Genomic DNA, 10,755 nt, shown 5'->3' on the forward strand with positions numbered 1-10,755 from the left:
CTAGTATTGAATAGATTGTAAATAAATACTTGTAAAAAAAAAAAAATTTAATATTAATGCATTTTTATAATTTCCGTATCCAATTGGGAACCACTAATTTAACCAAATTATAAAACATAAGAGGGGATTAATCTTAGTTAAAATTACATGGACCTGTTACAGCATAAAACATTTGCTTAAACATATGTATTCATCGTGATGTATAACATTAAATATACTTTCCTACTACCTGTTTTAAACTAGCCATTTTAATTAAATTTGTGTTATAAAATAATTACTCTACAGCATTTTAAACTCATTTTACAAAATAGCGTACCTATGGGGTTCAAGGGTTGAGAGAAAATAGCCCAAACTAATTATTGATCAGCTGACTTATGTTGGAAACTCACATATTTTTTCGTTACAATATAAATTGAACCAAACGATTTGTTACCAACCGTAACATAAAGGTTTTGAAATCATTTTAAAATGTAATTTAATTCTAGTAAAATATATGTTATATATAAAAAAGGGCTCAACCAGTTCGTAATTATATTATACCAACTAATCAAAGAAAATTAATAAGTAAAAAGGTATGTGTGCAAAGCGGTTTAGTGATTATCCTTCACCGATGATAATAATAACTATAACATTAATTTGCGATGAGTTTTAACTTTTTATGTTTAACTTTAAATAGGTAAGTAAATAAACAGTTTCAATACATTCCATGTTGCTAAAGAAAGTGTAATTTTTGTCTACTAGTACTTAAAACATTACTTATGGCAAGAATGCTGCTAGTACCTATTCGCTGAAAAAATAATAGTAAGACAATGGGTAGTGAAGTATTACAAACGTAAAAGAAACGATCATAGGTAAAGTAGAGTGAGCAACTCGCGTAACTAGGCTCTACGTTACTCGTACAAGTTTCTATGGCATGGGCCTTAACGAGTGTCTTCAAATTATACTTGTGTGATGAATACAGGGTGATTCAAAATTATTGTTACAATTTTGAAACTCTATAAATTAAAAAAAATACAACCTATGAAACAGGGGAAACAGGAGATTCTAAAGTTTTGTTTGACACTACTTTGATAAACTTAGTTGCAAAATTAGCCTCTAGAGGCATTATTAAAAATTAAACTACGGTTTAAATTTAGTTATACAGTTTTTAATCTATGAAACTCGCTGCATAAAAAGGTTCGTACACAATGTGCAGGTGATTTAATAATTAAAAACAATAAAATTATGGCTAAAAACTGTAAATGCTCTATGGCCCTCCCTGGCTCCACAGCACACTTCCATTCAATAACTGAAATCGTCATAAGCTCTAAAACAAATAACATTTTAAAGTTTTTGAAGCATTTAGATTTTTCCTCACAGCTTACGATAATAACGAACAACAATGACTGGGCAGTAAATTATAGAATTAATCGACTCCTAGCAGTAGGACTATTACTTAAAATTTTTGACAATTCAACGTAGCGTATGAAGTTTTGAGATTTAGAGAGGTGAAAGTGTGTAATTAATTTAAAATCGTAGTTCAAATCTAAAAATGTCTCATTATTTGAACACGTATATTTAATTAAAATATTCTATAGAGGGATTTTTTAAGATTGTTCGAAATAACGATCGCTACCTTTATGATTCGATTTATACTTAGCAGTGTTTTTATCGTGATGGAAATTAAAAACCACCAAATGAACTTAGCTGTGCTTGACAGCTAAAAGATATTGTATAACATAATTCCAATCTAGTTTGAAATGGGGAATAACTATAAATAATTTTTAAATTTGTTAAATGTACACTTTAAAATCATTATCATTTAAATCACGAATCGGGTCTGCAGGCCTTAACCTAAAAAAAATTCACTTACTGTTAGAAAAACTGTCCAAGTTTATGGAATAGACAGGGTGTTCAAAATAGGTGGGGACATAATTTACGTTATGATTTCTCGGGTCAAAATAAAAATAAAATAAAAAATACAACTTTTTCCAAAATCACGTAGTTAGCCAGATATCCGTAATTGTATTTTTCCATAAACAAAAAGTAAATAAAAATCATGACATTTATACTTGCCTTTAAATAAAGGCAAGTATATATGGTATATGGTATATGTGGTATATATGGCAAGTATATATGGTCGTCGTTTCAGTTAACAGTTTCAAAGTATAAAGTATTGAGGATTTATAAAAGAATCAAGAATGAGTAATAGCAGAATAGTTAGTAATGTCTTTATCAAATTTTAAGAAAACCTATAAATTTTCATTTGTTCCGTATAAAGTAGTCAATGAATAATTTAATATTTTAAGCTAAACGTGAGGAGGCGTCAAATATTAGTCAAATCTATAGTAATTTCTGAATTCGAGCATAAATTTATCTTTACATGACAATGCATGTGGCTTTTCTACGAGTTTTTGTTGTTTATTTAAAGTATTCTAACGTACCTACAATAGGTTCTAGGCATGTATATGCAACTAAATAATTAATTTAAAAAATACTTAACAGAGAAGTTAGTTGAAATTTGTGTAGACAGCTTTAAAGAACAGGTTAATTTTGCAATAAGTAAACAAAATGCCATAATATACAAATATTAATTTTTCACATAATCCATTTAATCTTTTAAAGTATAAAATTGTGTCATGACAGTATTGGCCTTTAATTATTAACAGGGGGCTAGGCATTCGTCACACCTTTAATGTAAGCAATTTGTCTAATAACCATGTCACAACAGCTAAGCATTTATCAGAAGACGTCAAGATAAGGCTGGAGTTCGCGTGTGTATGGGGCTCACCCCTCTGATTGCGGACCCAACTTTACCCCAGAGTCAGATTTAAGCGATACACCCTATCCCTGACAGCATGATTAGATCCATTTATATATATTATTTCAAAAATCTCCTATATCGAATATGTGGCTAGACAGAGAACAGACCAGGGATTCTGTGTTATGTCATTTCAAATAGACAAGGTGATTAATAATAGAGATTACATAGTTTTGTCTGAATAATTTTTATGGTTTTAAGGCTTCTGTAGTGTATACAATAATAATGTACCATAATTTTGCCATTTTTACGATATTTAGATTTCTGTTATAAAGAGTTGGCAATATGTTTTGCATTTGTGTCCTGACTGCGATCAGGCGACTGTGACGTCATATCGTATGATTTCAATAAAGCTCCCGGATTGGCTACAACCCATCACGCCACTATTCCCTCCACGTTTAACCGCCGTTCCAAAAGTTTCCTTGCTGACCAGTCCTCAAGATTCCAGCAAACCGTAACCATGTAGTCGGCCGGGTTTTATTTAATTCCCCAAATGGTGTTTTTATTTCAAGTCATTGCACCCCAAACGTTCCAGTGGCGACGAGGTACGAAAATGACTCAACGCGTGAAAAGTTTTTAAGTGATTTTAAGTGACAATCGAAGTGCACCGTAGGAAGGTACGTGTGTTTTATAAGTGACAATTGAACTTCTAGTGCACCGTAGGAAGGTACGTGTGTTTACAGAAGAATTCGGTCAAGTTAACTTCGAACAGTGCGTGTGAGTGAAACATAAATGCCGCTTGATGAGAACCTTATTGATAACTTTGGAACTTTATTAAATTTCAAGATGTCGTTCATCGGTGCGATCGGTCCTTTTGATAATTCGGAAGAAACGTGGGACTCATATATCGAGCGTTTTGAATTGTTTGTTACATGTAACGATATTACCGACGCTAAAAAGGTTAGTACGCTTTTGACGGTTGTCGGAGTGAAAACTTATAACCTGCTTAAAGTCTTATGTACACCAGACAAACCTGCTACTAAGAGCTACGAGGATATTGTACGGATCATTAAGGGACATCTTCATCCAAAACCTTCTTTTATTGCCGAAAGGTACAAGTTTAGTCTACGAACACAATTGGAGCATGAATCAGTCGCTGATTACATCGTCAACCTGAAGAAACTCTCTGTCAACTGCGAGTTTAAGGACAAACTACCGGATCATCTTCGGGACAGGATCGTAAGTGGGTTGAGGGACGACGCCACCAAGAAGAGGTTGCTGGGCGAAGAAGATCTCACCTTCGAGAAGACGGTCCAAATAGCCACATCGATGGAGTTGGCAGCTAGAGACACCGCAGCCCTGACCTACCACAACACGGGGGGAGGAAGTCGTCTCCACAACGTCGTTTCGAAGCAGCAGCAGCAGCAGCGGAAGCCGTGGCAGCGCTCAAAAAGTGAAGTAAAGTGCTATTGTTGTGGTAAATCTGGTCATTTAAAAAGTGAGTGCCGTTTTAAAAGTTTATCTTGCAATTTTTGTAAGAGGAAAGGCCATTTAGAAAGTGCGTGTCTGATGAAGAAAAACAATGGTGAGTCACAATCTAAATTTGCATTTAATGATAAGCGTAAAGATGGACAAAAGAACTGTACACCTAAGTTTACCTCTGGTAACAAGTCTCATAAGTATAAGCAAAACTATGTAGAGAACACAGGGGTCAATGACAATGACGATGATTATAGTGATTTAGCTAACTTATTTTCCATAAATGACGAGGAAACTAAACCGAGGGATAGAATAAAACCTATCACGGTTAATCTTAAAGTAGAACATACTGTATTGTCATTTGAGGTTGACAGTGGAGCATGCGTGTCAGTAATTTCTGAAAAGTGTTATAACGATAATTTCTCTGATCTCGAATTAATGCCCACTAATTTGGTTTTGAGCTCCTATACAAACCAGCCAATAAAACCTGTAGGAAAACTTAACGTAAATGTACAGCATGAATCTGAGCATAAAAAGTTAACTTTGTATGTTGTGTCTAAAGGGGCTAATCCTCTAATGGGAAGAGACTGGATTAGGGAACTAGAAATATCGATCCAAATCCCTAAAGAAAATAGTTTGAACACGGTTGAAAAGCTAGATCAAAAACCTGTAATTGTCAGTAAACTGTACAGTAAATTTCCTGAGGTATTTACTGATGTGTTAGGTTGTTACAAGGGAGATGCAGCTAGATTAGAGTTGAAGGAAAATGTAATTCCTAAGTTTTTCAAACCCAGACCTATACCATTTTCGATCAAAAGTAAAGTGGAGTCTGAGATTGATCGATTAGTAAATAATGGGATTTTAACTCAAGTTAGCAATAGTGAATGGGGAACTCCAATTGTGCCTATTTTGAAAAAGGACGGAAGTATAAGAATATGTGGCGATTTTAAAGTAACGCTCAACCCCTATTTAGTAGTCAATCGCCACCCAATTCCAAGGATTGAGGACATTTTTAATAATTTACAAAAAGGGGAGACATTTTCAAAAATCAATCTTTCTCAGGCTTACACTCAGGTAAAGTTAGACGAGGAATCAAAGAAGTATTGTACAATAAGTACATCGAAAGGATTGTATATTTACAACCAAGTTCCATATGGTGTAGCATCCGCCCCGGGAATATTTCAGAGTATAATGGAACGCATTTTAGCTCACATTCCCGGCGTTGTTTGCTTCCTAGACGATATTTTGGTAACAGGAACTGATGACAAACAGCACCTAGAGAGATTGATTCAAGTGTGTGAAACTTTAAAGAATCATGGTTTAACAGTAAGTCAAAATAAATGTCAGTTTTTCTGTAAATCTGTTGAGTATTTAGGGTACATTTTAAGTAAACAAGGACTACTATTGTAAACGCCCCAGTGCCTACCAATGTAACTCAGTTAAAAGCTTTTCTAGGTTTAGTCAATTATTATTCTAAATTTGTGCCAAGTATGTCGACCATTGTATCCCCACTGTATCATTTACTCAGAAAGGACACTCCATTCGAATGGAATTTATCATGTGACAAAGCGTTTCAATTAATTAAGAGCAAATTAGTTTCAGCTCCTATTTTGGCGCATTATGACCCAAATTTACCTTTGAGGTTAGCTACTGATAGTTCTGCCTACGGGGTCGGAAGTGTGTTAAGTCAAATGCAATCAGATGGATCTGAAAAACCTATTTGTTTTGCGTCAAGAACATTGTCTAAAGCCGAATCAAACTACTCTGTAATAGACAAAGAAGCTTTAGCTATTGTGTTTGCTGTTAAAAGATTTAATCAGTATTTGTTTGGTAGAAAATTCACACTAGTAACAGACCACAAACCATTGTTGTCAATTTTTGGCCCTAAAAAGGGACTTCCGGCTTTTGCCGCTAGCAGATTACAGAGGTATGATTTATTTTTAGCCAGCTATGATTTTGACATACAATATGTTTCCTCTCAGGGAAATGCTTCTGCAGATTGTTTATCTCGCTTACCTTTGCAAGCCAAACATGTTAACGAACAGTATGAGGAAAATCCTTATGTAGGAACCTATTTGCAATTTTTAGCGGAGGGAGATATTCCAATTAGTTTTGTTGATATTAAGAGGGAAACACAAAAAGACACCGAGTTAAGTAAGGTATTTGGCTATGTCTTGTACGGCTGGCCTAATGAGGTAAACGAAGAATTACGACCTTATTTCATAAGGCGGAGCGAACTAACTATTGAGCATGGCATATAAATGTGGGGTTATCGGGTTGTCATTCCAAAAATGTATAAAAGGGGACTGTTACAAGAATTACATTGTGGACATTTAGGGATAGTCAAAATGAAGGCTACACTCAGCGATTCTTATTTCTGTGTTTTGTTTCCAATTTTATCAAGGTTGCTTGTTTTAATGTTTATTGTTTTGTCTTATTTTTATTATCAAATAATATTATAGATAAAGACATAGAAGAACTTGCCAATAGTTGCTCGCAATGTCTCATGGAACGTCAAAGCCCGTCAAGGTCATATTTACATGTATGGGAATACCCAAAGTCAGCGTGGCAGCGATTACACATAGATTTTTTAGGCCCTATTAATTCAAAGTTGTATATGGTTGTAGTTGATGCTTATAGTAAATGAATAGAAGTAGAGGAGGTCAGTTCCACATCTGCCAAAGTAGTCATAAATAAATTGAGACCTATGTTTGCAAGGTTTCGAATTCCGGAACAGTGTGTCACAGACAATGGCCCTCCTTTTACATCCTGTGAATTTAGCAAGTTTCTTAAAGCTAATGGGGTTAGGCATACGCTTACACCACCTTATTTTCCCGCTAGTAATGGCCAGGCGGAAAATGCTGTAAAAACAGTAAAGAAAAGAATAAGAGGGGCTTTGTTTTCAAATCAAAATCCAGACTTAGCTTTAAGTAGATTTTTGTTGGCATATCGAAATGCAGTACATAATACAACCAATGAAACACCAGCCAAACTAATGTTCGGTAGAGTATTGCGAACTACATTAGATCTGATACGTCCTTCTGTTAGTAAAACGGTTTTGTCAAACCAAAACAAACAAGTTGTAAACAAAGGGGGCAGTCAAACTAGAGAACTGTCAATAGGATAGCCTGTTTTAGTCCGTGATTACAGGGGAAGAAATAAATGGACACAATGTGTAGTGATTAAAGTGTTAAGTCCTGTATCTTATTTAGTAAAATTAGACTCAGGTATTGTATGGAAGCGCCATATTGACCAGCTGGTAGGGTTAAACACTAAGGTAAATTTGAATGATCAACAGAATGATATTACTAGAGAGGTAGTGTTGCCACCAGCTGAACATATGTTTGACCAGGATGTTGGTAACAATGCTCAGTCAGCTGGTCGGGCTTCACCCATGAGACCGGAAATGCCGAGTACACCTCGTACTCCAGGACGTAGTAAACGTAGTAGTACGCGCTCATCGCTTACTCCACCGGACGTGACCTTTACATCACCTGTACGATCAGCTGATCGACCCAAACAAGCATCGCCATTGAGGCGATCTGCCAGAGAAATAAAACCTCCTGAAAGGTTGAATTTGTAAATATTTATTTCTGTGTTTTGTTTCCAATTTTATCAAGGTTGCTTGTTTTAATGTTTATTGTTTTGTCTTATTTGATTGAATCATGCAATATTGTTTTATAACAGTGTTTTTGTTTTAGGCTATTTAATGATTATTTAATTGGTTTGATGTGTTGACGAAAATTGCGTATTTTAAGAAAAAAATATTTTAAACTTAAAGGGGAGGAAATGTAGAGTATACAATAATAATGTACCATAATTTTGCCATTTTTACGATATTTAGATTTCTGTTATAAAGAGTTGGCAATATGTTTTGCATTTGTGTCCTGACTGCGATCAGGCGACTGTGACGTCATATCGTATGATTTCAATAAAGCTCCCGGATTGGCTACAACCCATCACGCCACTATTCCCTCCACGTTTAACCGCCGTTCCAAAAGTTTCCTTGCTGACCAGTCCTCAAGATTCCAGCAAACCGTAACCATGTAGTCGGCCGGGTTTTATTTAATTCCCCTAATGGTGTTTTTATTTCAAGTCATTGCACCCCAAACGTTCCAGCTTCCATAAACTACTTAAACTTTTTCGCACAACTTTGATTCCATTCATGTATAAAACAATCAATTCAATTGGTTTCAGTTGGTATCTAATTAAAATCTTCACAGAATCTAGATTCAGTTTGTTTTGCAGTGTAAGGTTTTAAAACAAACTTAGGTACCATTGGTTTTTTAAAGCTTATTATGTTGAAAATATAGTTTTATCCTTGACCAGTTTTCAACAAAAGTTTGACTTTGACTGCAGGTTTTCTGGGATGGATTTATTTGATCAGTGTAATAATTTATAACACACTTTCATTCTCAACAAAGTAAAATGCCCCATTGAATAAAACCTTACAAACTATAGCCTTAAATACTTCGATGCAGTTTGTAGGCCATGAGTAAAGCTATGTTGCATGACCCCTCGCTGCGGCGAACCTATCTTTAATACTTTACAGTCACGACAACTCTTTAATTTTTGTAGACCATTTATTCGATGCGGGAACAGACTGTGGATCTTCTCTGGCTTTGTTGTTTGATTAGACATAAACTTCCTGCTGAAATATTTGTCTTTGCAGGGTTTAATTTAAACAAATTAAGAATGTTTTTTTTTTAGTTCAAATATAATTCCATTATTAAAATTCAGTGATCTAAGTTGAATGAGGCTATCGTTTCCACTCAATATGACGGGGTTTTATTCCAACAACTTAAACCAAACACATACAAACAGCCACAACAAGTTTCTACATTAACGTCTTGGTAAAACTTATAACGTTGGCATGTGTTTAAATGTGTGGAGGAGCGAGCTGGTCTAGTGGAAAGTGTGCGGGACTTCGGTTCCTGGGGTCCCGGGTTCAAATCCCACCAAATAATTAATGGATATTATCTAAGAGATAGTGTCGTAACCTATAGGTTTCGCCTGAAGTAATGTGAAAAACATATCCGGGCTCGTGCCTAGCGTCCTAGGACAAAAAGGTGTTTAAAGGTTGAAATGTTATTTGTGAGAATACCTCATTGTGCATCATTGTGTTCTGTATAAGCTAGTTGTCATGGATACCAGATGCTGTTTGTTGGAAGTTAAGTTGTGTTTTTGTATTAGGTAAAACTTGTACCTAATACACTCGTCTCTTTATCATTTTACACATTTTAAGTAATTTTACAACAGTCAATAATTAACTCCCCGGGTGATGTATCTTTGTGTTAAGTTAATCTCCATTTTGGCAGCTATAAGAGAAAATAGAACGAGAAGAAACACTATTTCGAATGTCCTGGCTAACAAGCAGTCTTATATTGAGTCTCGTACTGCTTTTGCATGCATATGACTTTCACATGGAAGAGGGTTGCAATTGTTATATGACAGATAGTATTATGCGCACTGTATTTTAATTTAAATAATTTATATTGGTCCCTGCACATGAAAATTATGCTTAAAAGCTGTACTTTTTTATTTAATACCATTTTAGATATTGGTTAGTTGCTTATATTGTTAACAAAAGAATTTGTATATAACATGTGTATTGTTTTTTTTAGCGAATTTCCCATATAGGGAATAAGCTATTACCGTAGTACTCATGGTAAGACCTGGACCCGGGACCGATTTTTTTTTGTTTTGAGGTCCCTAGAGGCCAAAAACACCATCCGTTCAAATTCATATATATATCAATAATATATATATATAATATATATATATGTGTGCCCGTTAGCGCGATAACTCGAGCAAAAATGATCCGATTTTGATGAAATTTGGTACAAACGTGTAAACCTACGTTTACTCGAACGAGTTCGCGAAACAGCATGATCGGACCATGGGAACGGGGGTTTATGGGAGCTTTTAAGGGGTAAAAATGGGTTTTTCCAATTTTTGACCCAAAAAACATAACATTTTGCAATTTCTTTCCAAACTATTTTGTAGAGCTTAAAAAAACAAATAATTTAGTATATTGAAGCGTTATAATGCGCCTAATGGTTACGGAGAAAATTCCAAAGAATTGTTAATTTAAAATTCCCATGTTATTCTTATGAAGAATAAGTAAACTGTTGTAGTTTGCTTGTTTATGTGCTCCGTTTCCGTACATATTTTGCCCAAGTTTGGAAAATGTTTTTATTTCTTACTAACTATTAACATTTTACATAAAAAAAACACTTTTACCCTCCCTGTTGCAGCAAACCTAAGTATGTGTTAAACTGATTTTATTTAAATAGGGAATAAATGTGATATTTTTAAGGAGACATTTTAGTGTAAATCCAATCAGGCAAATGGAAATTCGCTTAGTCTGCATGTTTGCTGCGGCGGGGGTATTTTTACAGAGTATAGATTTCAATTTTCTTTTACATACAGAAATTGACATGTAGAACATTTAATTGTAAAAAAAAATTGCTGGCTAATTTTATAAATATGTGTATTTTATATGACTATACTATCGTTAAATGCTCCTTCAACAG

The sequence above is a fragment of the Macrosteles quadrilineatus genome, unplaced genomic scaffold, assembly GCF_028750875.1.
Source record: "Macrosteles quadrilineatus isolate MER2022 unplaced genomic scaffold, UCM_ALF_1.0 Scaffold_1__1_contigs__length_201487025, whole genome shotgun sequence".
NCBI lineage: Eukaryota > Metazoa > Arthropoda > Insecta > Hemiptera > Cicadellidae > Macrosteles > Macrosteles quadrilineatus.